Genomic DNA, 25508 nt, shown 5'->3' with positions numbered 1-25508 from the left:
GACACCATTAACCAATGAGCACCAATGACGATGCGCCCTACTTCTTGTCTGAAGTAAGCTGGGATAGCTTCTAGTTAGCTGTGACTATGACCGAGGATAAGCAGTGTTCAAGATTGACGGATGGCTGAAAGTGACATTTCCGTAAGTGCATTCCTTGCATCGTACTGAGAAGCCAGACCCTTTCCTATGTCTCTGTTAGTTCCATTTTTAGCTCTCATGTTATCATCACACTTTTCCTCTTTGACATGTCTGCTACCCTTCTGTGGTGACATAAAAGGAGGAGAGGGGATGGCATTGTGGCCATGACATTCTGTCATAGCATTTTGAAGCAGTGGGCTAGCTGCCTTTAATCCTAAAGCCACTGGCATGTTATCGTCAAGGAAATCACCAAAACTTCACAGACAGACTTCAGAGCACCATGCTATCGTAAAGTCTCACATGTGGTCATGTGTGGATCTGAACTACTGGGTAGTATAAGATAAGAGTTTAAAAAAAAAAAAAAAAGCTGTCATCAGCGATAAGATGGATATACGGTGTATATACACATAGAAACATAGCGAAGTGTGACACTGCCTGTTAGAAAGAAAAGGAGGATTAATCCAGCCCAATCATTCAATCGTGCTTGTAAACATTTTGGTTTTTGTCAGCGGCTCCGCATCAATAATTTATCATTTAACCTTCATGTGGGTCTCCATAAACTTTGGCTGAGGTCATCACCAATCTTTATGGGGTGCACATGCACTATTGTTATCTTTGCACTGTAGTACACCATAACAAAAACACAACAATGATTGCAAAAGAACAAAATTGTAGAACTTCCATCTAGGACAGAACCGAGTTCAAATCGACAATGGTTAAAAGTGTGTCAACGTACATGAAACATAATCCCAGTATTTTACATTTATAAAATATGTACGGTATGTGACGGTCATCGAGCAATTTAATTGTCTAACCATGATTAATATTGCGTTTGTGGAATATGAATTAAGATGCAAAATCTACCCGTTTTTATTCATCTCAAGGGGCGGCCATTTTGTCACTTGCTGTCGACTGAAAATGGCATCACAGTAAATCAGGGATAAAGTAAGAACCGGTCACAGCTCACCTGTTTTCTGAGTTTGGTCATGTGACGTTCGCAAGCTGAGATGGATAAAAACGAGTGGATTTTGCTGCTTAATTCATATTCCACAAGCACAATATGAATGCTGAAACGAATGGCTACTTGTCTAGATGTGGCCGGCAACTGGCTGGCAACCAGTCTGGAGTGTATAATCCGCCTCTCGCCCAAAGTCAGATGAGTTTAGGGTTAGGGTTAGGGTTAGGGTTAGGGTTAGGGTTAGGGTTAGGGTTAGGGTTAGGGTTAGGCTCCAGCTCACCCACATAGAGTGAGGACAAGCATTATAGAAAAAGGACGCATGCATGGATAAGCAATATCCAAAGGCTTTGGTATAAAATTCTCCTGGTGCTGGAGTAGATTTAGATTTTCTGCACTTTAGATTATTTAAAGCATTCCATATTTTCTTGCAGTCATGTTTTACAGTATCTTATTATTAATTTATGTTTACATAGTGCATTTTGTTTTACCTTTATACTCAACACAACATGATTACATAATTTATTAGCTTGTGCGAAACTTGCCATTCAGATTCACGGTTGGAGCTAATTAACAATCTCTTTGCTTTATCTCTCACCTTTAATTCATTATCAAAGATTAAACGTTTCTAACAGATTTTTTTTTTCGCAGGTGGATGTTTTTTAATTACTTTCTTAATTAGTTTGTTACATTTTTGTACTGGATGCATCTGGATCATTTTCCTCTAACACTCTGTCACAAGAAATATCTGTAACATCTTCAATAAAATGGTTTTAATTGAAATGAGCTTCCCAAAATGATTTTGGCTTCGGTTTTAGGAGCTTTTGCTGTTCTCGACATTTCCACTAAGTTGTGATCACCGCAACCCATTGGTATAGAAATAACTCAGCTCAGCTGAGACTGAGCAAATAAAGATGTACTCTATGCAGGTTGAGTTTATACATCCGTCCCTTTTTAACCACACACTAGTTAGCTTAGCAACTATTTTCTTGAAACTACAGGCATCTGTGATAATGAGGAGTCCGTCGAGGACCAATTTACTGGTATGTTAAGGTCTCCAAGGAGCTACAGTTCATTAGCATAGTTAGCTACTTTGTTGTCATTTGACATATTCCTTTTTGTTTTCATAGGTGTGTGATCTTGAATGTAGATAGTGACCCCACCTCCGTGTGCATTTCTATTCACTGTTCCCCGGCAAATCGCCCATGTTGTTGGATGTATTTTTCACAAATCAATGCTAATGCTCAGTCCCGCGTGGGTCCGGTTATTTTTACAAATTATTGACCAAGATCAAGTTTTGACAATGGCTTGCTCTCTTTGACGATGCAATTTTAGTGGCTCAACAAATGTCTTTTTTGTTTGCTTGTTTGTTTCCTGTGACGTGATGGTTTTGGATTCCTCCCAACGCCAGTGTTATATCCTTGTATTCTTACTACTAAAGCATCAAAACGTAGAATCTGGATGCATGTCTGACATTCCTAGGCTATGTATGGTTCCCTCTAATAGAATGTTAGTGAAGTATTACACTGCATAGCACGGCAGAAGTCTTTTCCAAATGTGTGAGCACATTTCCAGACAGAATGAGTCTCCCACAGTCTGATTGATTAACGAATGCCTGAAATGCTAAGATGAAGAAAAGTGTATACTTTCGACCTGACAACACAAGAAGCTGGAGTAACTGAATGGATGTAGTCTAACTGTAAGCATGTCTTTTCTTGCTTTTGGTATTTTGCTAGACTTTGCGCTGGTAGAATTGGATGTAATGGGGCATTTGTGCCTTTGTTCGCTGCTGTGGGATGGAAGTAGACTTTTCCCAGGCAATCCGCGCGGCGTCCCTCATTTGCATCAAAATCAGGGCGGTCGAAGCGCGAACCCGAGTATGCCGTGCGTGACATTGCGGAAACAAAAAAACACCCAATTTGGGAATTGTACGTGGGCCATCGGCTTGGAAGCGCGGAGCACTAACCGCTGAACAGAAACTCTGGCCTGCCAGCTCACCAAATTGCCTTATAAACGCAATGGAAGGTAAAAGTGAAGCTGGCATCCGTTATACATTTTCATATTCGGGACCTTTCTCAAAGTATAAGCCCCCTCGATCCCAGCAAAATGGCTCATCAACATGCACATTAATCTATTATTGATCAGACGATCAACATGCACCAAATACATTTATGTCTACTGGGGGAATTGTGTGTGTGTGGTGGTGGTGGTGGGGGGTGTGCTGTTATTATTATTTATTCATTCATTCAATTATTTCTTTTTAAAGAGAATGTTTCCAAGTTGGTCATGTGAGCTGTCACCAGGAAGGAGATTCTGCTGGTCCGTAATGAGCCACCCTGTCAGTTGTCTTTGTCCTTTATTCAAGGGCTTGTGTGTATCTTATGTGTGTCTTTACATAATGTGTTTACGTAGTTCTGGACCATCCACGTCGGGGTTAATCAAACTTGCCTATCAACATGTCTCAGGCCAGCCCAGCTCTGATCTCGGAGAGGCTTGTTGAGAACAGAGGAGATTTGTATTTATTTATATACACAGAGTTGGAAAGGTTACTTCAAAAATGTATTCTGATACACTATAATATATGATTTACAGAGCTGGGCATTCCGCCTATGACGGACGCCCATTTTGTAGGCGATAAACGATGGACGGGAAAATTAAAAAGATTAGTCCGGTTAGGCATAGTCGGAAGCCCATATTTTTCCGTCTATGTAATGAATGAATAGACGACTACTTCAATACTGAATATGATACAAAAGACAACAAAATCAATGCCATAGGTCTTTTCTGCCTAAGCACCCGCATATGGAATCCAAAGCCTTGATTGTGAAAATAACTTGCGAATAGTCTGCTCACAATGAAATGCACTGTGCATGTGACGCATCAAATATCGGTACCTATAAAATGTATAGCTCATGGCCCACACTTATAGTTGGGTTAAAATTAATAACACGATTTTGAGGCAAAAATGGACTGATCCACTTCTTGGGTCAATTTGACCCAACTTTCTGTAAAACAACCCCCAAAATGCATAGTTTTGTAAAAAACAATACAAGAAGGTGGGTCGAATTGACGCACTTATTGAATCTGTCCATTTTTGACCCAAAACCTATGCAAGAAAATTCCTTTCATTCCATAGCACATAACCTATTATCCAGCCAGACAAATGGAGAAATGGAACCATGTCTTATTTAGAGAATCAGTCAATCAGTTAAAGAACTGTTTTCAATTGTGGATTGGCACCAAAGTTAAAAAAACAACAACAAAAAAAAAACTCAAATCAGTTATAAGAGTTGGATAAAAATGAAATGCATGTGTACATAGACACAAGATTGAAATGATGACAGGCTGCAGTGTGAACCAGATGTAGGCGCAATCTTTACACAGAATTTCTGACATCTTCAGTTTTCTTGGAGAGCCATTCACCACACACACTCATATATTGCTGAACAAATTTATGAGTCAACCTGTGCCTATTTCTCTCAGTGACCACCCAGATTCAAAAAGTGCTTTAATGTAGGCTCCTTCATTTTCGGCGAACATGAGTGTGATTCAATAACAAAGAAAAAAAAAAAATCTGTTCAATTTTACTCTTCTCTCCAAAGCTGTACCAGAGGCCTGACTTTTATTGTGCACCGTATGTGGCCTTGATAAGGATAATGAAGGGCAAAGCTGAAACAAATTGGGGAGGGATCTGGGAGACGGGGGGAGGGTGGGGGTGTAGAGCACCTGACAGGAGCCTCTCATTCCTCACAAACACGCTTTGAAATTCACTTGAGCTAAGTCATTTAATTTTGAGAAAGTCAAAATTTTAAAAGTTCCTCCTTTGCCTCCAGTCGAGAGAGCATCATGGTGATCCCGCGCTCATCCTATCTGAGCCAAGAGAAATCATGCATAGCTGCTGGCTTGGAAGGAAAGATAGCAAAGTGTGGTAGAAAGAGATATGCGGAAAGACCCAAAAGCAAATATTTCGAAAAGTTAAGACGAGTCTCTCTGAGGCACATTATTTTGATCGGTAAAATGTTGCACGGTAAAATGTAGGTTCAAATCGGGTCAATATTGCCAAACATGACATCATTATGCGCTTTTGCTTTCAAAAGACAATTGTTGAGTCCCTTCAAATCTCAGAAGCAATGACTCAGTTTTATATAAAGTGACTCAGAAATCTGTTTGGTATGTGTATTCATGAACGAGTCAAACGTAGTGATAAGAATACGAGATGCTGAAGAGTACAGTATTATGACTCTCTTTATTGTGCAAATTTCCTTGATTGGAGCTGAATCAAAGTATGCCTTTGCCAAAGTCATTTTTTGTTACAGCTTGGGGTTTGACATCAAAAGACTCAAATCGAGACAAGCTCAAAATTTCGCCTTCTACATTTGATACTCAACTTAGAATATAACATTATTTGTAACAGAACTCCAAATATTTAGGTGAGCAAAAGTATTGGAACATACAATAGAGATGGACAATAGAGTGAAAACTGAATATTCAACCCAACATATTTTTTCCAGAATATGTTCTATGCAGGCCCAATAGTTGAAACAAGGCATTCTGATTAATATTGCGTTTGTGGAATATTAGCTAAGTAGCAAAATGCACCCGCTTTTAGCCATCTCAGGGGCCGGCCATTTTGTCTCTTCTGTCGGCTGAAAATGACTTCACAGCTCAGATGTTTTCTGAAGCTGATCCATGATTGGTCGTTATCTGAGCCCTGAGCAACATCTTCAGTCGACAGAAGTGACAAAATGGCCGACCACAGAGATGGCGAAAAACGGGTGTATTAACTCTTATTCCACAAACGCAATATTAATCAGAATGCCTTGTTTCAACTAGTGGACCTGCATAGAACATATTCCGGAAAAAAAAATGTTGGGTTGAATTCCCTTTAAGGATCTTTCATCACAGACTCTATCAATTATTTGATTCAGGTGTTCACTCTCTTTAGTAGGTAAAATACATGCTCTTTAGGGTTTTACATCTCGAGATTGACTTGGTCGGTCTGAAACATTGCACTTTTTTGCTTCTATTTTACTTTGTGCTGTCCCGGGTCTGCATTGCCAATGAGAATCTGTTTTTCAATTGCCATACCTGGACAAATAGAGGTTCCATGAATACATTTACATCAATGATTGAAGTAATGTCATTTATAACGAGGTTGATGCTGCTATCGCTGCGGGGAAACACATTTGGATACAGTTTGCCAGAAACCAAATTACATCTTCTCTCTCTTCAATGATCTTCCTAATGCATTTAAATCAATTCTAATCATAATTGGCATAAGGCACTGATTTGTTTACACGACTCAGAATTTGAAAAACAATTTAAAAGAGGAACATGTCATGTGAGAATCATAAATCATTTTTGATTGAAGGGATTATTCACTGATTACATCAAACTGACTTTCATGTGCCTGAACCGGCCAGGTAATTGTATCATTATAATTAGATTCAAAGTAACCACAGTGCATTAAAATACAATTAAACTACTAATTAACCAAATTAACCGAAAATTAATCAAAATGTCAAGATTGACTATACACCATCACAAAAGGTAAAAAAGGCAGATAGCAGAGTGTAAAGCCCTGCTGTACTTTCAGCCTGGTTGAACCAGCAATGCCCAGGCAAGTGGTAATAACATTCAAGTCCTCCACTTGCACCCTTGGCCCAATACTGACCTCCTTCAAAGAAACGTTTGATCTTTATTCCCCGAGGACATCCTTATATCATTTAATCACTCGACTCAGCGAGGAGTGTTCCCCAATGCATTCAAAACCACACTCGGGCAGGCTCTGAAAAAAAAAAAAAAAAGGGGTCTTGACATAATCCGATACTTTTGCTTTATGTCATGTGTTGGCCATTCCACCGAATTGGTGGGTATGGTGAAAAAAATTGTCCTGTGCATTGATTGGATTACATTATTTAAAAGATCGGTTTAACCCATTAAGGATGGGAGTGCATAACTGTACGGCTCTCTACCCTTAAAGCCTGGAGCGCTGTTGCGTCATTGTACCCTTAAACTCTGGAGAGCATATACGTCATTTTCCTTTTTTTATCCAATTTTTGTTCTCTTAACCAATGAAATGCATCAGAATATACCCGTGACGGTGTCGTGAGCCCGCAGAGGATGTTCTGGAATTCTTTCGAGTCATAATGGCGGACGCCATCGATCGCGGGAGCTTTGAAATGAGTAACGGCAGTGGTATAGACGATGCGCTTGTGGACTTTGAACCGGTAGACCCAGTCGAATGTGGTATATGTTTAAGATATATGTCTGTAGACAATGACAATATTGACGTCTTTGTAACAAAATAGAGGATGGTAATTACCACTCGATTTTTCAAGTTAAAAATAGTGCTTCTCTTACACTGACACTTTATTTTTACATCTTCGATTGAAACAGTAAAGATTAATAAACTCGGGCCTGTGTGCAAGCCACATGTGTAAGGTCTCAACATTTTTTGCAATTATGTTTCTGTCTGCTACAGAGGCTAAGATATTAATTATTTTGTAGGTGTTCAATTTCTTGGAAAACTTTAGGCTGCTTTAGGCTTTAATGGGTTAAATATAGTGACCACTCCAAAAAAAACCAACATTTGTTGCCTGTCCCCGCTTCCTAAAATTAAACTGTAACGTGAAATTAGAACATTTAAATGAGTTTGAAATGTTATATTTTTTACATATTTATCTACTCCTTAAATTCCTAAACTTAGGTCCGTAATTTATTGTTTTGTTGCCTGAGGCAAATGAAGACAGATGCATAATGGTTTCATTAACACGGGCGGGAGCGGCAGCGGCAGCAGATGAAGTGTGAGATTTGGGATTTAAGGAGCGATTGGTCTGATTATGTCTCTTTTTCCCCGATAATGACCAAAGATGCCGGATTCTTCCAGGTCAAGCCTGTCATCATGCGTTCTGTGTCCTTCTATTGGCCACAATCAGTTTTTACATACACCAACAGTAAAAGCATGCAGACAATAGAATTTGATTGCATTATTTAATTCCCGCAAACGACGACAGCATTTTGAGCAGCAGCTGAGGATCCTTGATACTCACAAAGCCCAGCTGCTCTGAGGATATGTAACAGTTGCTAGTAGCTTGAGGTTATCAGCAATATGCGTGGATGTGATTAACCTTCCTCCACTCACTGTCTCACCCCAATGTTCCCCAAGTGGGTTACATTCCACACAAATGTAGCGACCTATTTATAATATTCACTCTATGTCAGTCCACAACAGCTAAATAGATTAAAAAAAATATGAGAAAACACTTCATTCAGTCACATCCTTGTTGATTTAGTTTAAAATGTATTATTATTATTGTTTTTTTATTGTTATCATTATTATTATTGCTATTGTTTTAATTTACTATAATAAAATGTAAATAGTCTCAACATTCTAACTGATTGTTTTGTTAAATTCATCAATAACCAAATAATTCATCTCAATAATAATCCCAATCATAATTTCTATGATCAGATGTACTAGAATAAGCATTGATAAAAGGTGCCAGCTTCTCAGTTTCTGTCAGTCGGTTGAAAAGTAAAAGCTTCTTTGGCCTCTGTGGTAGTCTTGTTAAGAGCTCACCATACAGCCTCGTAATCTGCTTATTGTAGATGCACCGTAGAGAACTAAGCATTCATTTACAAAAAAACGAGACCAAAAGAGATGGCCTTCACCGTTGCTTACACAAATGTCTTCTGTTGCTGTTAAAATGAGAAAATAGCTTCCCACAGTTTCACCAAAACAAATCCTAGCGCTTTATTGCTTTCCAGTGTGTCTGAGAACTCATACATTGTATTGATCCGCGTATTGTGGTCGAGGATATTGTGGGAATGTCCTTGGATATTCAGGTTCTTCGTGTAATCACTTTGCATCGTAAGACTTTTTCAAATTAATATGCCACCTCCGGCAACACACGATGACAGACAAAAAAGACTACACACATGCACTAAAAATTCCACTAATGATACTAAAAACTTTAAAAGATGTACGGGGCCTAGAAAAGGCCACCACCATACCTCAAGAAAACAATACTGTGACTGACTGCGACACACAGCACATCACAGTTGAATGTGACTTACTCTCTAGTGAGCAGTTGCTGCTTAGCACCCGCTCTACTCAGTGGGGATTAGACACACCAAGACATACACACAAACGTACACAGGCACACAATGAAATGCAATCGAAGCAGCAAGTGAGCAATTTGCTGAGGTGAAGAGGCAGTCTCAACCGGACTCCCTCCACAAAGGAAACGATCTTGTTCCTCATGACAGTTGGTGAGTACTTTTACTGTTCCTCTTGTTATAGCGTAAAGATTTGCAAGTGTCTGCAAATGTCTGTGATGGTTTAGGTTCTCTTTTTCTACATAATGTCAAAGCTGTTGACGGTGTTTCCAATGAAGTGTCTGGCGAGTGTTGATGTTTTGCATTAGTAGCTCCGGTTTCATGGCAGTAGTACCATATGGAATACTATAGAGCCTCTAAGCTGACATGGAAGTAAAAAAAAAAAAAAACACTTTTCGTTCCCTCGCAAAAAAAAAAAAAAAGTTTTTTTTTTTAAATGCGTGTTTATGTAATTACGGGGTCGTTTTCCGGATAAACAAAAGCAACAAAGGGAGCGTTTTCAGCCATGGGCAATTGAATTGCTTTGAAATTCACTTGAAGTACAAAAGACATACAATCAGTTTTTGATATTAAGCATGGTTTCCAAATAAGCAAAAGACATCTGAAGCGGGGCGACACGGTGGTCGACTGGTTAGCACGTCCGGCCTCCCTGTGTGGAGTTTGCATGTTCTCCCCGTGCCTGTGTGGGTTTTCTCCGGGTACTCCGGTTTCCTCCCACATTCCAAAATCATGCATGGTATGTTGATTGAACACTCTAAATTGCCCCGAGGTGTGATTGTGAGTGCGTATGTTTGTTTGTCTCTATGTGCCCTGCGATTGGCTGGCGACCAATTCAGGGTGTCCCCCGCCTACTGCCCGAAGACTGCTGGGATAGGCTCCAGCACGCCCCGCGACCCTTGTGAGGATAAGCGGTATCGATAATGGATGGATGGATGGACATCTGAAGCGAGTGCTAAACAATAGAAGACATCTCTTGACCGCAAGGAGAATTCCAAGTCCTCCATTATTCTTGCCGGCCGTCTAGGCTAGGCTAGCTGCCAAACTGACCCGAAAGTACATAAACACACAAAAACAAAATGCATTCCCTCGCAAAAACCTATGCGTTATCTCGTAATTTTTTTGAGGGAACACAATCTTTGAGAGAGAATGCAAAGTTTTTGCGAGGGAATGCATTTTGTTTTTACTTCCATGTCACCTTAGGGGCTCCGTAGAATACAGATCCTGGCTCTTTATTTTGATGACATAGCATCATGATTACTTGCAAAGTAAATACTTCATTCATACATTAAAGGGTTTAGTGTTGCTGTGGAAGTGAGTTTGGTGACTCATTGACTACGTGTACATGCAGTCAATACTGGTAGTATTGGCCGGGTTTTGTCAATGTTGTACAGCTACCGGTAAGCTCTATTGACTGCGGTCAAGCTATCACGCTTTGGTTTTTCCGTGGTCAAACTATCCGCTCCTTAATTGTTGAGTACGCACATATTCTAAACCTTACGGTAAATGCTTTCCCGCATGTCACCACTGGGCACAACATACAGTACATAATCCCTCAAGTTGGAACTGCCATAAAAAACATTCCTCCAATAGGGAGAAAATCATTCAAATTCAAAAAGAAAAAAAAAAAGATTTATCTTTCTATAGAGGAATACTATCATTTTGTGACGTTTGGACTGATTTTACTCTAGAGTTTTTTTTCAAAATTTAGAGACAAAGTCTGCACAAAATACAATTTCTACAGTACAGAAATCATCATTGCCCTCACGTTTGAACTGCCATAAAAACAAACAAACAAATATACACCAGGATTGCTTACTGCATTGACTATGGGCTCATCTCATTCCTCTATTGCCAGTTCCATGGTCCTTGCACCTCTGTTTACATGTTAGCACCTCCAACCAGAAATCCCATCGAGGAGCGAGAGGATGACAATCAATGAGATGGGAGGAGGTAGAAATGTTTTGGGGAAACTTAGCTAATCAGCCAATGAGAATGGTCACGTTGGCGCAGGTGATTGCAGCTGTATGCATCCGGCAATATGCAGAAGTCCACACCTCAAAACACCAACATTAGATCCGCCTTAACATGAAGCAATTCACAATATTTGAGAAGTTATGACCCTCAAACAATACAGTGATGCAGACACAACCAGGGAGTGAAACATAGTACAAAGCCCACATTTTTCTTTGTGTTTTTCTCACCCTTTCCCTCAATTACTAGTTGTCGCGTCAATCTCCACAGGCAGCATTAAGCGAGTTGCTTCGTGAGCATAATTACAGAGGAGAGAGAAATTACCCAGCAGGCCAATATCAAACCATTGTATTCCCCTTCCAGAGCTTGGTTATTAATAGCCGAGGCAACAATGACATCTACGTCATCAAAGTCCACTATCTGACCATAATATGATTCCTGCTTTCAATGCTCTTGTAACACTAAATGTAATATCGAGGATTTTTTTTTGTTTTTTTTGTCAAAACTATGTTTTGTCTCTCTGTGTTAAAATTGCCCACTGATGCTCTCATAATCACCTAATTACGAGGGCATCCATATGGTCAACAAGAGGAGGCGAAATCTTTTATTTAACCTAGAAACAAATGACACTCTTAAAAATAGAATATAATGTATTTTGTTGTGAACGTTGACCAGATGGTGTTGACACAGGTTTATTCCTATCAAAGCTGTGGGATCACCTGTCAATGCAAATGTATCACACACACTATCTTTCTGACAGCTATTGATTTTTTTTTTTACAAATGGGATTGGTTTATATCAATAGTTACCTAGGGCCTGACTTCATCTTGTATTGATTTTTAGGTTATCGGACCGTTAATCCCAATAGTGCTGCTGTCCAAGCAGACAAACATGATTTTGAGATACTTTAGTTCATTGACTTTGGCAAATCACACATGACATGTGCCATCATCTGAGGATGGTGCTGAGATTGAACTCTGAGGTGTCACGGTCTCTTAAGTGACTATTCAAACTTTCACTCAAACACAAACTCAAGCAGTATGTGAGTGAGGTCGCAAGCATGTCAATAAAATGTGTATTTCTGTCCGTCCGCTGGTGGAAGATTACAGTCTCGCGAGGCTACTGGCTTTATTCTGTACAATACAACAATAATGAATTCCTGGAGGTTGTGAAGATTGACACTTGACTGTCTTCCTTGTCAAGTAGTCTACAAATGAAGTGAGATGACCCATATGAGTCACACTAGGGTGCCTTTGAGACTTCCACATTGACCACATAAACGTTCATCAAAAAAGTTGAGACTTTCCATTGAACTTGAAATTGCAAAGTTAAAGAGGGAAATCAACCCAAACATATTTTTTTCTAGAATATGTTCTATGCGAACCCACTAGTTGAAACACGGCATTCTGATTAATGTTGCGTTTGTGGAATATGAGTTAAGCAGCAAAATCCACCCCTTTTCCGCCATCTCAGGGGGCGGCAATTTTGTCACATTTGACCGACTGAAAATGACATCACAACTGCTCAGGGCTGAGGTAACAACCATTCACGGCTCAGCTTCAGACAACAGGTCAGCCGTGATTGGTCGTTAGCTGAGCCCTGAGACACTGTGATGTCATTTTCAGTCGACAGAAGTGACAAAATGGCCGCCCCCGGAGATGGCTAAAAAATATTCTTCTTCCGCTTAAAACACTTGGAATATAAAATGAAATGCACATTTTAAGAAACTCATCATTATACTGGTAAGTGTGCAAATGTTTGGCCACTTTTAATAAAACCACAGTTTCATTACTATATGTGGTGCTCCCCAAAAACGGTAGTTTTTTAAATGATTTGTACAGGAGTGTCATGGTCCATCTTTTAGGTTTCTTTTTTGACTTTAGTTTCATGTTTTTCCTTGTGTTCCTTTGTTTGTCTGTCTCGTTAGGTTATTGAGACACCGTTGGTGTCTTGTCCAAGTGTTCCGCGTTGCCTCGTCAATTTTTCTGTATTTAGTTCCCTGCTATCAGTCCGTGTCAGTTCGTTGTCAGCTGTCGATTTGTCATTTGTCTGTCACTTATCAAACTCAAGTCTGAGACTGTAACTTTCGAAAATCCAAATCATAACGTAGAAACAATTTGTATCGGCCAGTGGTGATATACACATTAAAAATACAGTTATTGTTTGCAAGAAAGTCAAATGTAGTCTTACTATATACTACAGTATATCCCATCATGGGTAAGTGGTCTATGAAGATTGTGCAACATATAAGATCTGGTCATGTGTAGTGTGGTCCCAAGATTTTTGAGTCTGCTTGTAACTGCAAGGGTCACCCGCCCATGCCCACCCCCTCCCCCAACCATGTGTTTGCTTCAGTTCTTTTGTGGCCCAGACATCTTATCTACTCTCAGGAGATGCTAAAACCCATGTAGACAAGAGTGATAATGCGCCAAGTGTAAGGGTGTGTAGTTGGAGGGGGTCACTGATGAATAGGCTGTCACTTGTATAGAGCTTTTCTACCTTGGGTACTCAAAGCGCTTCACACTGGGGAAAGGAAAGAGGGTGATAAGACAGGTGAAGAAGACAGAGGTGAGTCTGTAGTGTGTGAGAAATCAGGAGGAATAGAGAAGCTGGGAGGAGAGGTGTCCCACTTGTAATCCTGTTAGAGTGGCCCAGATCAAGTTGGCATTGATGCTTCCACCTCTGAGGAGATTTTTCTCCATGCTTATGAAAAGGCCTGCAACACACCTTAAAGTTCCTCTAATTGAATCCTTTTTCGCTGTCGGAGTCGACCTGCTTCTTCCGCGCCCGCATTACTCAGGTAATTTACTTTAAAATTAATTTATTGGTTTGCCGATATGGAAATACACTATTTCTGGAGGAAAACAAGCGAAACATTTTGGACTAGTCTCCAAGCTGTTTATTGCTACTCTCAGCTGAAGGTTACAGTCCAACAACCACATAGCCAACGCTACCTTAATGCTAATACACAATGGGAAACTCTATAGGCACATGAGCTAACGATTAGCATTTATGCAAAGGTGTCGCTACCCTTTAATCAATGAATATCTTGTGAATGGCTGCACCCATGGATTTAAAGTGTCATAAGTTCACAAAAGTTAGGGTCATAACTTACACAGCAACTCAACTTTAAACTCATCCACAGTAGATCAGGAAAACTGAAGCTGACATGAAACAGTTCACTCCCCCTCTACCCCGAAACACCTCACACCAACCAAAAATCAGCAGCCCAAAACATTTCTATAAAGTAGTCTCCAAGGGATATGATCGCAGAACATTAGGGTTAATGGAGTGTTGTTTTGGTAATTGGTTTCCAAACCCCCATTTCTCTCTATTTGTCTTTTCACCATTCATTTCTTTCGGCGCTTAAAAAATGTGTCTGTGTATGCAATACTGCCGAAGGGATGGTTTCTGAGAAAATTCTAATTTTGTGAGTTGGCACGCTCTCTTCATATGAAGACAAATGTATTTCCACGAGAAGTCAGTGTTTCAGCCTTCATGGACGCCATCAGTGGGTGTTTTGGGATAACTGTGGCCTTATCATAGCCAGCCGAGGAGCCCCTGGATCCCCTGGCTCATCACCAGGAAGCAGATTACCTTCTTCCTTAATCTCTTCTTTGTTTCCTGACTCACGGAGGGGTGTGCAATGATAAAAGTGTTGGAAAGTCGAAACTTTCATAAAAAGATCCACTTGGCGCCAAGCCTGGATGATTTATTGTCTTGAATCAGTGCTGATGGATAGCCTTGTTTCTTGGAAAATAACGTGACTTTTGTCCAAAGTTCATAAATACCGATTATAATCACATCTTCGTCATGCATTGATTTATTTCAATTTGTGCTTAATTAAAATTGATTTCAGGTGTATGCACAAAACAGGGCCAGAAATTTGCGCACTCCACTTTTAATGCCAACACTGTGAGTTACACAGACAACTTGAGAATGCCTGACCCCACACCCTTTGGGAGGCAGTGTGAAGTGGTGACTTAAATGGTACATGAAAAGAAGCCAAATGACATTTTCTTCAGTTATTCAGGATGATTACTTTTTACTTCTACTTGCGTCATACTATTCTGAAGTAACAGTACTTTTGCTTGAGTACAATTTTTGGCTACTCTACCCACCTCTGGCGACTGGGCACTGTGCAGCATGGTGAGAGGACCAAGTTTGTCAATTGATTTTGTGTATCACGTTTCTGGAAAGACAACACAACTGTAATAAATAAACTAGCCATCATTCAATAGTGATTCTTCTTAATTAGGCTTTTATCACAAACATTAGCTTTTACCTGAGTTTGTTGTCAAACGGTGTGACATAGACACAAGCGAGGTCCTCAAATTTGCAGACGAATCACCTAATTCCTACTTTGTGAAACACTAAATAACCTTATTTTACTGTTCATTTGCTCTCTCAAAACGAGTCTTTACCTCGAATTGGATTTTTAATCTCCCTTGATGGAGAATGCTCTGTCTCCTACTGACTGCTTCCAAATATATTGCACGGGGAAAGGTCGTGGCCTCTAGGCTGACATCAAATTGCTTTTTTGGGGGGTAGAAGTTTGGTGGGGAGGGTTAGGATTGTCTTGTTCCACAACTAAATTTTCTTTCATCCCTCTATTTTTACTCTGACAGGTTTCCTACTACCCGAGAGAAGAAATATTCCGTTGTTAGTGATGTACTGTATGTCGTGACAATACCATTCTTCATCTTCTTCTTCTAGTTAGGCTAATTTTTTTTTTTTGGGGGGTTGGGGGACCCGGTGTATTACCACACATATTGTGCACTATTTAATGTCTTAAATATTATTTATCCTTACATAATTGCAGTAGACAATTTTCATGTACACTTATGTGGATCACATTGCAACCATAATATTCAACAAGATCTCTTAATGTTCTTGAATGGGATAACACTGATGTTTAAACAACTTGCCTATCTAAAAAAAAAAGTATATAGTCTAGTGTTAGGCACTAAAATATTTTTGATATATAATATTGAGATAATAATTTGGAAGTCCCCCTCGCCAAAAAAATAAAAATAATAAAAAAATAAATCAATAACTCTAAATATGCATTGTAAATATTAGATGAATGGAAGTTGCATGGGTGATTAGTTGTGAGTTCTTGCTCACTGTTCGACTGCATGTTGCTGCTCATTAATATGCACTGTGGAACTACACTATGCAAGGTGAAAAAAGACCAAGCCAAAGCAATTTCATTTTCTAAGCAGAGCCTTTGAGGAGTTAATTTCAAATGCCCTCCAACCACAACTCAATCAGAATTGCATTTGGATGGAGAAAGTCTTGTTTAGAAAATTTAAAAAAAAAGAAAAAAAGAAAAGAAAACTGGGGGGATGGTCGATTTGCCATCAGTTAAAAGGCAAAAATGACACAGCAACACGAAAAAGAAAAAAAATGTCATGAATACCCGATTTCCCCTCCAGGGTATATTCAATCTATATGAACTATGGCTCAATCTTTCCTTCAATTCAGGATCGTAATGCTACTGGCATCCGTCATGTTTTTTTTGCAGCCAGGGCCCGACCTAGTAAGCTCCACTTGTTGCATGAGATTGCTTGCAATTGACTTTGTCAGCTCTGTACAAATAGCTGTGTAAGACTAAAACCTTAGGTTGAGAGTGCGTCTAGAAAAGTTTAAATCGCATTCAGAAATATCTTTTCCTTATTAACTCATTCACTGCCAGACATTTTCAGACCCTCTTTTACCCTAACGTTCGAAAAAAGTTGAAAAAAATATATATAAATAAATTCCTGGGATTGAATGGCTGGACAAATGAAAAGACAAATAAATTCGTCAATGGCAGTGAATGAGTTAACTGCACTGGCTTTCTTGAGTTTCTCAAGGTTCTCAAATCTCTTTTTATGTCAGAAGACAACACAATTTGTGTTATTAGCATCAAAATAATGTTTTTCATTGTTTGTTTTTCATTGTTGGTCACAGCCACCTTCTACCGTCGCTATTTTGCTTCAATAAAAGCGGTTATAAAAAATGGCAAATTCAAAATGACAGTAAAAGTTCCCAGCTTTGTGGTGACCCTAAATAGGATAAATGGTACCGGAAAAGGATGGATAAGACATGGTAAATGTGACTACTTCTGTCGCCCAATGTCATGCCTCTGCTTTGTGACAAGCTGAGCTGAAATGTCAAGCTGAATCCTCAATTGTACCAACAGTGACATGGTAGAGCACTTTCACTTCCCACTCCTCCCAGGGTTCAAACTATTGTGATCTTTTTTGGTGAAAACAACATTTTACTCCAAGCATGGTTATTCAGAAAATGGAATTGTTGATTAAGTACAAATAGAATAGAAGACTTGATTTTTAAATGAAGATTGGTCACAGAACCTGATAAATGGCAGCTAATCAGCGCTCTGAAAGGGACATTATTTCGTCCCTTGAGCTCATCAAATGGCAGACTTGTTTAAAATCCAGTGCAAATCATCCTTTTTGGGTCCCCTTGTTACTTGTTACCAATTTCTTGACTCTCAAGTTGGATCCATTTGAATTGTGCATTTTGGTCTATCCGTCTAAACTTCTAAGTGTCATGGTCTGTTCTTGTTGTGGTCATGTTTTGTTTTTGTTGTTCCCAGTTGCTCCAGTAGGGGCAGTAGGTGGATCCCCTGCAGCGCAACTGTTCGTAATCTTAATCAATGGACTATTTAAGGACTGCCAAGTAGACAACTCCTTGTTGGATTATTCCTCTGCTTGCTCATGACCATAGCACCAAGTATTGAATTTTCCAGATGTCCTCTCATGTTTTTGCCATGTATTTTGCTCCTTTTGTTGACTCAAGGTTTTCGCCATAGTAAGTATTGTATCTTGCGTTATTAAAGCTACCCTCGGTTGAACTTTTTGGAATTGGTGTGATCTTGTCCTTTTACGACCAGCAATTTTCGTTATTTCTTTTCTTGCCTTTTGCAAGCGTTTTTGGTTGTTGTCGTTTTCCTGGTTTTGTCATACCAGCGCCTTTAGTTGCACTTTGTCGGTCTTGCGTATTTTTTCTAATAAACCCTTTTTGCTCAAAACACCATCTGAGTCCACGCTTTTGGAGTCTGCTTTGGTTCCGGGTCCTCCCGGAACCCTGACACTAAGCTTTCTACTTTGTTGTTGTCTATTTGTTTCCCAATCCTGTCTAATATTAGCATGCAGCAGCAGAGAATATTTACCACCTACCGAAAGAGTCAATCAGCAAACGAAATACCAAAGCTTTATTGTCCCTTTTATTAAGACCTTTCTCTGAACCGGAGTAGGGGATTGTGTGAGTGCTCGCAACAGAGAAAAACTAAATGACGAAAGGTCAAAACGGTCTTTTCCGGCTCCCAGTTGATTTGCCTTCCCACTCAAGAATGGAGAAAACAACAACCATTCCTCGAGTGACTCACCATGCTTTAAAATTCCCCACTCGGCAAGTAATGGGGCTATCTCCCTACAGATCCAGTACATGGTCATAAAATTACCCGTGGTGAAGACATCATCTCTTCTAGTTGGCAGGAGGCCATATTTTAATAAGATGGAAATCTTCTAGTTTGCCATCACGTATTTTTGAGAATGTCTTTGTAAAATGGAGTACGTATTGTGCTAATGTACAAGCAGCAGGGGCATCCCTTGACCATTACTTGTTATCCCCGTGAAGACTGTATATGTGGGACAGTAGATACACTGAATGATTTTTGACTGGTGTATCATGTTGTGTTTTCCCCCTCTTATTTTAAAATCAATCAGCCTCCTCGAAGGCAGAGGGCATTTTAAAAACACCCTTCAGATTGCTTATTTCACGGCTCATGTTGTGCATAGTTTGACAGAAGCCCTCTCACTATAGCTTCCTCCTTCCTCTCCTGCAAAAACTGGCCCACTCATCCATCCATTATCTGTTCTATTAAGTTGTTTCACGGTCATGTCCAAACTTGAATTTCAAGGTGTTTTGTAATCACACTTGATCAAAAGTCTGAGTGACATCTTTTAACCTTTACATACGGTTTGGGTCGAATTTGACATTTGATATAAAAACACCCAAAATGATTATAATTTGAATACTTTTCCTAAAGGGACCTAAAATGAAACTCATCCCGGTCACTGCTACCACCACACCAAATGGCAAACATGACATACTCTCGGATGGGATGATGGGGTGGACTGCTCCTCCGTTCTGCGGGTTATTCTCCCGTGGGGGGGGGAACCGCGAGCGTGTGCCAGAGCGCAACGCCCACTTCCCCCTGGCGCGGAAGCTCTGCAGTAAGTCCGAGATGCTCCGCCACATAGCCCACCTGACCTACATATATGAATTCCCCCTTGACCGATCAGAATTAACCAAGTAAAAACATGCTAACATAGACTAGTTAAATAGGGCGGAAATGGCATATTAATCAATCCAAATTTAAATGTAATATGGTCTAAAAATTAGTACAAAGCATTTAACTTTATTTTTTAGATATACACAATATTGCGACTATGCTATTTTAGGGCTGAATAGCCTTTATGAGCATGTAAAATTACTGGACAGCATTTTCAGTTCGGTCCGTCTCACTGAATTAAATCTAGTAATGAAACACACGGGTTCAATTGTTATTGTCTGATGTCTAACAAGCAAAAACACTGGAATTAATAATGCGACAATGTATCGGTGACACCATGTTTTGTCGACTGTTTTGATTGTGCAACGTAATTAATTCTGACATGTTTACAGACTGTATATGATGGGGAGGAAGTGTTTGAGCTGAGTTAATGGGTGGTTTTATTTGAGCCCCTGCCATCATTTAATTACAGTAATTGTCTCATACTTGAAACAAAAATAAATAAATAAATAAATGCAGCATACAGCTAATGGATTTTATCTCCCGACACGTTACACATGAATGAATGTGTTTCAATAAAGAGGACGATGCAACAAGTGATTCTATACATTTATTCTACCATTGTAATGGTTTATTTTAACTGCAATGGTTTTAAATAATGTTGCATCTTCCATGAGACTGCATAACCTGTGAAGGAGCAGCTGGAATCACTCCCAGCTGACATTAGATGACCTATCACTTTTTTCCCTTTTTTTTATTCCTGCCTGGAATGGAAATAGTATCATGTAAGTTACGATGTGCAGGTAAACCATGTGATATTTAAATCAATTCATTTCCACTCTGCTTCTGCCTCTGGGGTGGCGTGTTTGGGAGAGAAGGAAAAGGAATGTAATCCTAGCATATGCCTCATTTTGCCATTAACTATAATTGGCTTCTAGCTCCGTCTTGAGCAGCTTGCATGGACAAACTTTTTTCCACAAGGGGCAAACTAGACAGATGCTCTGGTGTCCTCCCCTCCCTTTGCATCTGTCAAGTTCTGTCTGTCTGTCTGTCTGTCTGTCGCCCTTTCGTAAGTGCATTTGGAACATCAACAGGTCGATCAGACCATGATTATAAGTGGTGACAATCAGTCCATCGTTGGGGTTTCCGCAGAATGTGATTTCAATCATTATTTTAGGATTGTGCGTTTAAATGCGACAACTTTTGGTGTCAAGTTGAGGGTTATTCATTCCGTTGTGCATGATTCCTACAAATGATATCACACAAAGCATAAAATACTAAATTTCATTTGTACCAAATAGTTCTACATTACTTATCCTGTTCAGCCTAACAGAAGCCGAAGCCTATCCCAGGTGAGAGGCGAAGTGGACTGATCATTGGTCAAGTTACCGATCACAGCTTGATGAAATCAAACCGAACCACATAATCTGCAAAATGCAGCGATATCATACTAAGACTAACAAACTGGACCCCTCAATGCCTTTGCTGTGCATAGATATTCCATCTGTAAAGGTTCTGAACAGAATAGGTTACAACGAGCAGCCTTGGCAAAGACCAACCATTCCTAGAAACTAATCCAGCTACCTGCAGTGGGGACCAAACAACGTTCAAACCTCCTGGACCAAACATATCATGGTGTTAAATTAGGCCTCTTTCCAGTACGCCATACTCATTTAGCACCCCTCCCAAGATTTGACAGTTTAACCCTTTTTTCACTTGAGTGCCCAAGACGTACGGACGCAAATCCGACGGCACATCAAAAACACAAGGTCGATCATCAGACTGCAGCCGATGGTGTCCAAGTGCCAAGTGGAAATTCGGACACCCTTATGTTTGAAAATGTGGTTCATTTCGGATAGTCCGCGACGAGCACAGAATTCCAGTAACAGGACAGTACTCGGTTCCTGGCTGGGAGGGCGTTCCTCCTAATCACGCCCTTCCAGGTCTCACTGTCATTGCCCATGCGAGCACTGAAGTTCCTCAGTAGAACAGAGGCGTCCCCAGCGGGAGCACTCTCCTTACAAACACTCCAAAAAGGGTTGGGTACTTTTTGGTGGAATGGCACAAACAATACTCAGGCCCCGTCCCCACATCTGAAGGTAGCTGGAGGCTGCCCCCTCGCAAACTAGGGTGAACCCCAATTTACAGGCAGTAATTATGCCTCCTACTGGAGACAACTCCAGAGTAGAGCAGGTGCCAAAGCCCAAGCTGTGTATCGAGAACAATCGGACTATATCTAGTTGGAACTTCTTGACCTCGTACACCAAATCAGGTTCCTTCCAATCCAGAGAAGCGACACCTTCCACAAGTGGTGAGCTCATGGGAATTGGGACCCGTGTTACTTCTTCGGGTTGTGCCTGGTCCGGCCCATGACTGTAAATCCAGCTACTAAGCGCTCGCCATTGATGCCATTGAGCATCTTTAGGCGTTTTAGGAGCCATGCTTTATCTGGTTTCTCACTCGACGTGTTTGTCAGAGGCATAAAGCCCCAGACAACTGAAAAAAGACATGAATACAGTAAAATCTTGTCGTATGATACATTATAGGCTACTTTCTGATTTATGGAACTACTGTATATACTTTAAAAACAAATTGGCTCATATAGCGCACCATGACAAAATGTCTTTGGAAACTGGTTGTGCGGATTTGTTAAATTGCCTCTTGGCCTTAGACTTTCAGGCTCAGTGGAGGTAATAATAAAGTGATGCCTTTAGTTTCTTTGATGTGGACAAAATACACAAACACACACACTATGCAGGTTATCCCGTCACTCTCATTTTATTGTGCTAAATGCATTTTGTTTTGCAAATGTTCCTCCTGTAATGAAATTTCCCCTTGCCCTCTCAATCCCATTAAGATTACCGACTATACACAGGAGGCTGTTTTAGAGATCAGACAATGAGTGTGATCACACCATTTGTAACATCCCAGGCTTCTCAATTGAGTGCTCGCTGACAGTGTCTGCTCCACAGCTACCAGCTCCCACAGTTGATGAGTCAGCTGTGACACAGAAAATGGGCCATTTTAATTTCTTTTTCTCCCCATTTGAGTCAGATGTCTATGATACATGCTCTGCACACCACAAAGCACGAGTCAACCTGACCCACCCACCGTCACATCAATCGAGGAGGGAGGCTTTATTACTATTAGTATGAACACAGAGTGCTTTTGACTGCCTCTGCGCGAGTAGTAAAGCTTTATTGGATTTTTGATAAGAACTATATGATCTTTACAATTCTCTTCTTCTCTGCTACTCTATTCGCATTGGTTATTGTGAGAGCGGCTCAATCAAAAAATACTTTTGTTTGACGCAACGCTAATTGCTTTCGAGCCGTGTGATTAGCTGGCGATCAGTCCAGGGTGTGTCCCTGCCCAAAGTCATGTGGGATGTTTGTGAACCGAGGTGGATCATTGTCAACATAAAATATTTTATTATCATTGCTATCATCATTATTATTTATGTTCTGCTTGCAAATGTTATGCTACTAGATTTAATGGGACGTTAAAGAAAAACGATGCACTTCCGAGGGGCGACGGAAGGCTAATTTCTTATCCTCTCGGGCAACCCACTTTCTTCAATAACCCCTTTCGAAACATTATCCTACATATTTAAGAGCAAACAACATTATGATGAATAATCATGTCATTCTCTCTTATTCTCTGCATTATTTTCAAAAGAAAGGTGATTTTCCATTAGGGTCCCCTTTCCTGCAAATACTTGTAGTAATGGGTTTAAAAAAAAAAACAGCAGAAAGAGAGAGCAAAAGAACGAACAAGGTTACCCCACCGGGAGTGGAAGTTGATTTCTAAAATGTGAACAGTGTTAAGATGCATGAAATATAAATTTCACGTTGCTGATACTTCCGTAGTTGCTCATTTTGACGTCTCTGCTTTCCTCCCATACGCCCACAAAGTCCTGCTTTCATCTAACAACATGTCATCAGTGCCAACCCTAATTAGGTCTTTTAATTACATAGTATTTAAACAGACCAAACAGATTTGATCTGCCAAAATCTTGTGTTTTGATCTTTGTATGAAGACATGAGCAGAAAAAAATTGTGTGCGCGGCCCTGCCAAACTTGCCCACTCAATGCAGATTAAGATCCTGGTTGTGGCATGCACAGCCCAGAGAACACGTGCACAGTACATATAACGTAAATAATGCAGGCGGGATAAAAAATATAGCTGAGGCTATTTAGCTGCATTCAGGGATAAAGCCGGCTGACGTGTTTTACTGCCATACAAATGAACATCACACACATACACGCGCACCTACACACACACATTCTGGGTGAATTGCATCAAACATCAAAACCGATGCAATCAGCTAGATATAGCAGTTCTCCCTGTACATTTCTTACAGTACAGAAGAAGATTTTTTTTTTGACCCAGAGCTATAGTGGACTGCTATTTCAAACGTGAATATCCTGGGGGAATAATAATACATACTCCAGTCACCTCTCAACAGGAGACAGGGCCCTATCGATTTGTGGGGAATGCTAATGCATGGTTTTGACTTGCGCTTCTCAACTTTCACACGCTGCGGTTTAGGTCATTTATAGAACAGGCTTGGACAGCGATGGTGCCGCAGATCCTCTCTCGCCCATGAAACGAGATCTCGTTATCTTAATAACATACATGTAGTTGCCGTTTCGGAAAACAACAAGAAAAATTAGCCGGCGCGTTGGTGTTTTTTTTTTTATTGATTTGGTAGCAGTAAGTTAAAATGATCCCAGCAATTCACCTCCATGTAATTGTCATGATAGGTCAATGCCATCACATACACACGGACACACGGGCACACACACTCGCAAGCAAAGTCGATTTGATGCAATCACGTGCCTACTTTTGACTTCAACTGCAATCGTGGCTCAGGGAGCCCGTGTCCATCCAACAAATAATCATTGATTCCTCCATTTTCTACGATTATCTGGTTGAGGATCACGGCTGTGCGCTTAATGACTGACTTGGGGACTGTCTAACGGCCATATGAACAGTGACTTCAAAAGGCTGACAAATGTGTGTTAGTCATACTCTGTGGAAACTTGGCGCTCAAGCAGAAGTGCCACAACACCAAGGAAGAATGTGTGGAGACTGTGGTATTGACATTTCTAACTTCGGGTCACCCAAATCTGCCGTGACAAATGCAATGCTGAGAATTCAGGACTAATAGAATTCGCCAACCTGCAAACTCCAAAAGACTGGATCCATTTTACTGAGCAAGTTAGCAGCCAATAATATATTTTTGGCACGTTTGTTTAAAAAAAAAAAAAAAAAAAAGATGCTGCAGTGAAGTGGATATGATTTATTCAGTAATTGCTTGCCTCTTCTGTTATGCTAACTTAATATTGGAAGAATGTATAGATAATGTATGGATGGATGGATGTTAGTCTTTAATATTTTTAACAAGTGGGTAATTAAATCCAAACCCAGGACAGTACATTTTTTTTAAATATAATTCAAGCACTCTCAATGAGTAAAACCTTGTTTCACTTAGCTAAAAGCTTAGCTCAAAGAATATTGAATCTAAATTTATCTTTAATCATATGTATTAATCTATGGCAATCATACTCTAAAGTTTGCTTTGCTGCCTTTCAAGAATTCCTACAATTATCCTTTCATTGACTGTACATGAAAATTTGACGCTCTGTTAGATTTGTATTTTTAGTCTGCTCAAGACATGAACTGCCATCATAGATCAGAATGATGCACGTTGTCACCCATTCTGCAAAGAGAAAGACAAGACTGTATGAATCAACAAGGAATGTTGAAAAACAGCCTTTTCCGCAGTGAGCACACCGATAAGCAGACAAAAGTGAGTCAATTGCCTGCAGTGCCAACGTGTAAACAGTGCTTCATGTTTGCATATAGGAAAGAAAATGATGACCTCAAATAAGAAACGCAACTGGAACGAGAGATGAGGACCTTCCGCTGTACTGCTCTAACCTTGTCATTGAGGATAACGCTTGACACTCCAATTTGTCTTTGTTATAGTCATTGCTCTATCTCCTGTCTCGT

The 25508-nt window shown here is 40.1% G+C and overlaps 1 protein-coding gene across 3 annotated transcripts in view; it reads left to right on the top strand.

The window, feature by feature from the left end:
- The first annotated feature begins 9228 nt into the window (after positions 1 to 9228).
- Positions 9229 to 25508, top strand: part of sphkap (SPHK1 interactor, AKAP domain containing) — a 73691-nt gene continuing 57411 nt past the window's right edge. For all 3 annotated transcript variants that reach the window (XM_086035546.1, XM_086035549.1, XM_086035545.1), the window contains exon 1: positions 9229 to 9367. The gene's annotated coding sequence lies outside the window, so the exon portion shown is untranslated. The remainder of the gene's footprint in view (positions 9368 to 25508) is intronic.

Source organism: Filicampus tigris, chromosome 7 (genome assembly GCF_054856515.1).
Source record: "Filicampus tigris isolate MCC_2025a chromosome 7, RoL_Ftig_1.0, whole genome shotgun sequence".
NCBI lineage: Eukaryota > Metazoa > Chordata > Actinopteri > Syngnathiformes > Syngnathidae > Filicampus > Filicampus tigris.
Note: the sequence above shows the minus strand (reverse complement) of the source record. Positions and strands in the feature narration are given on the sequence as shown.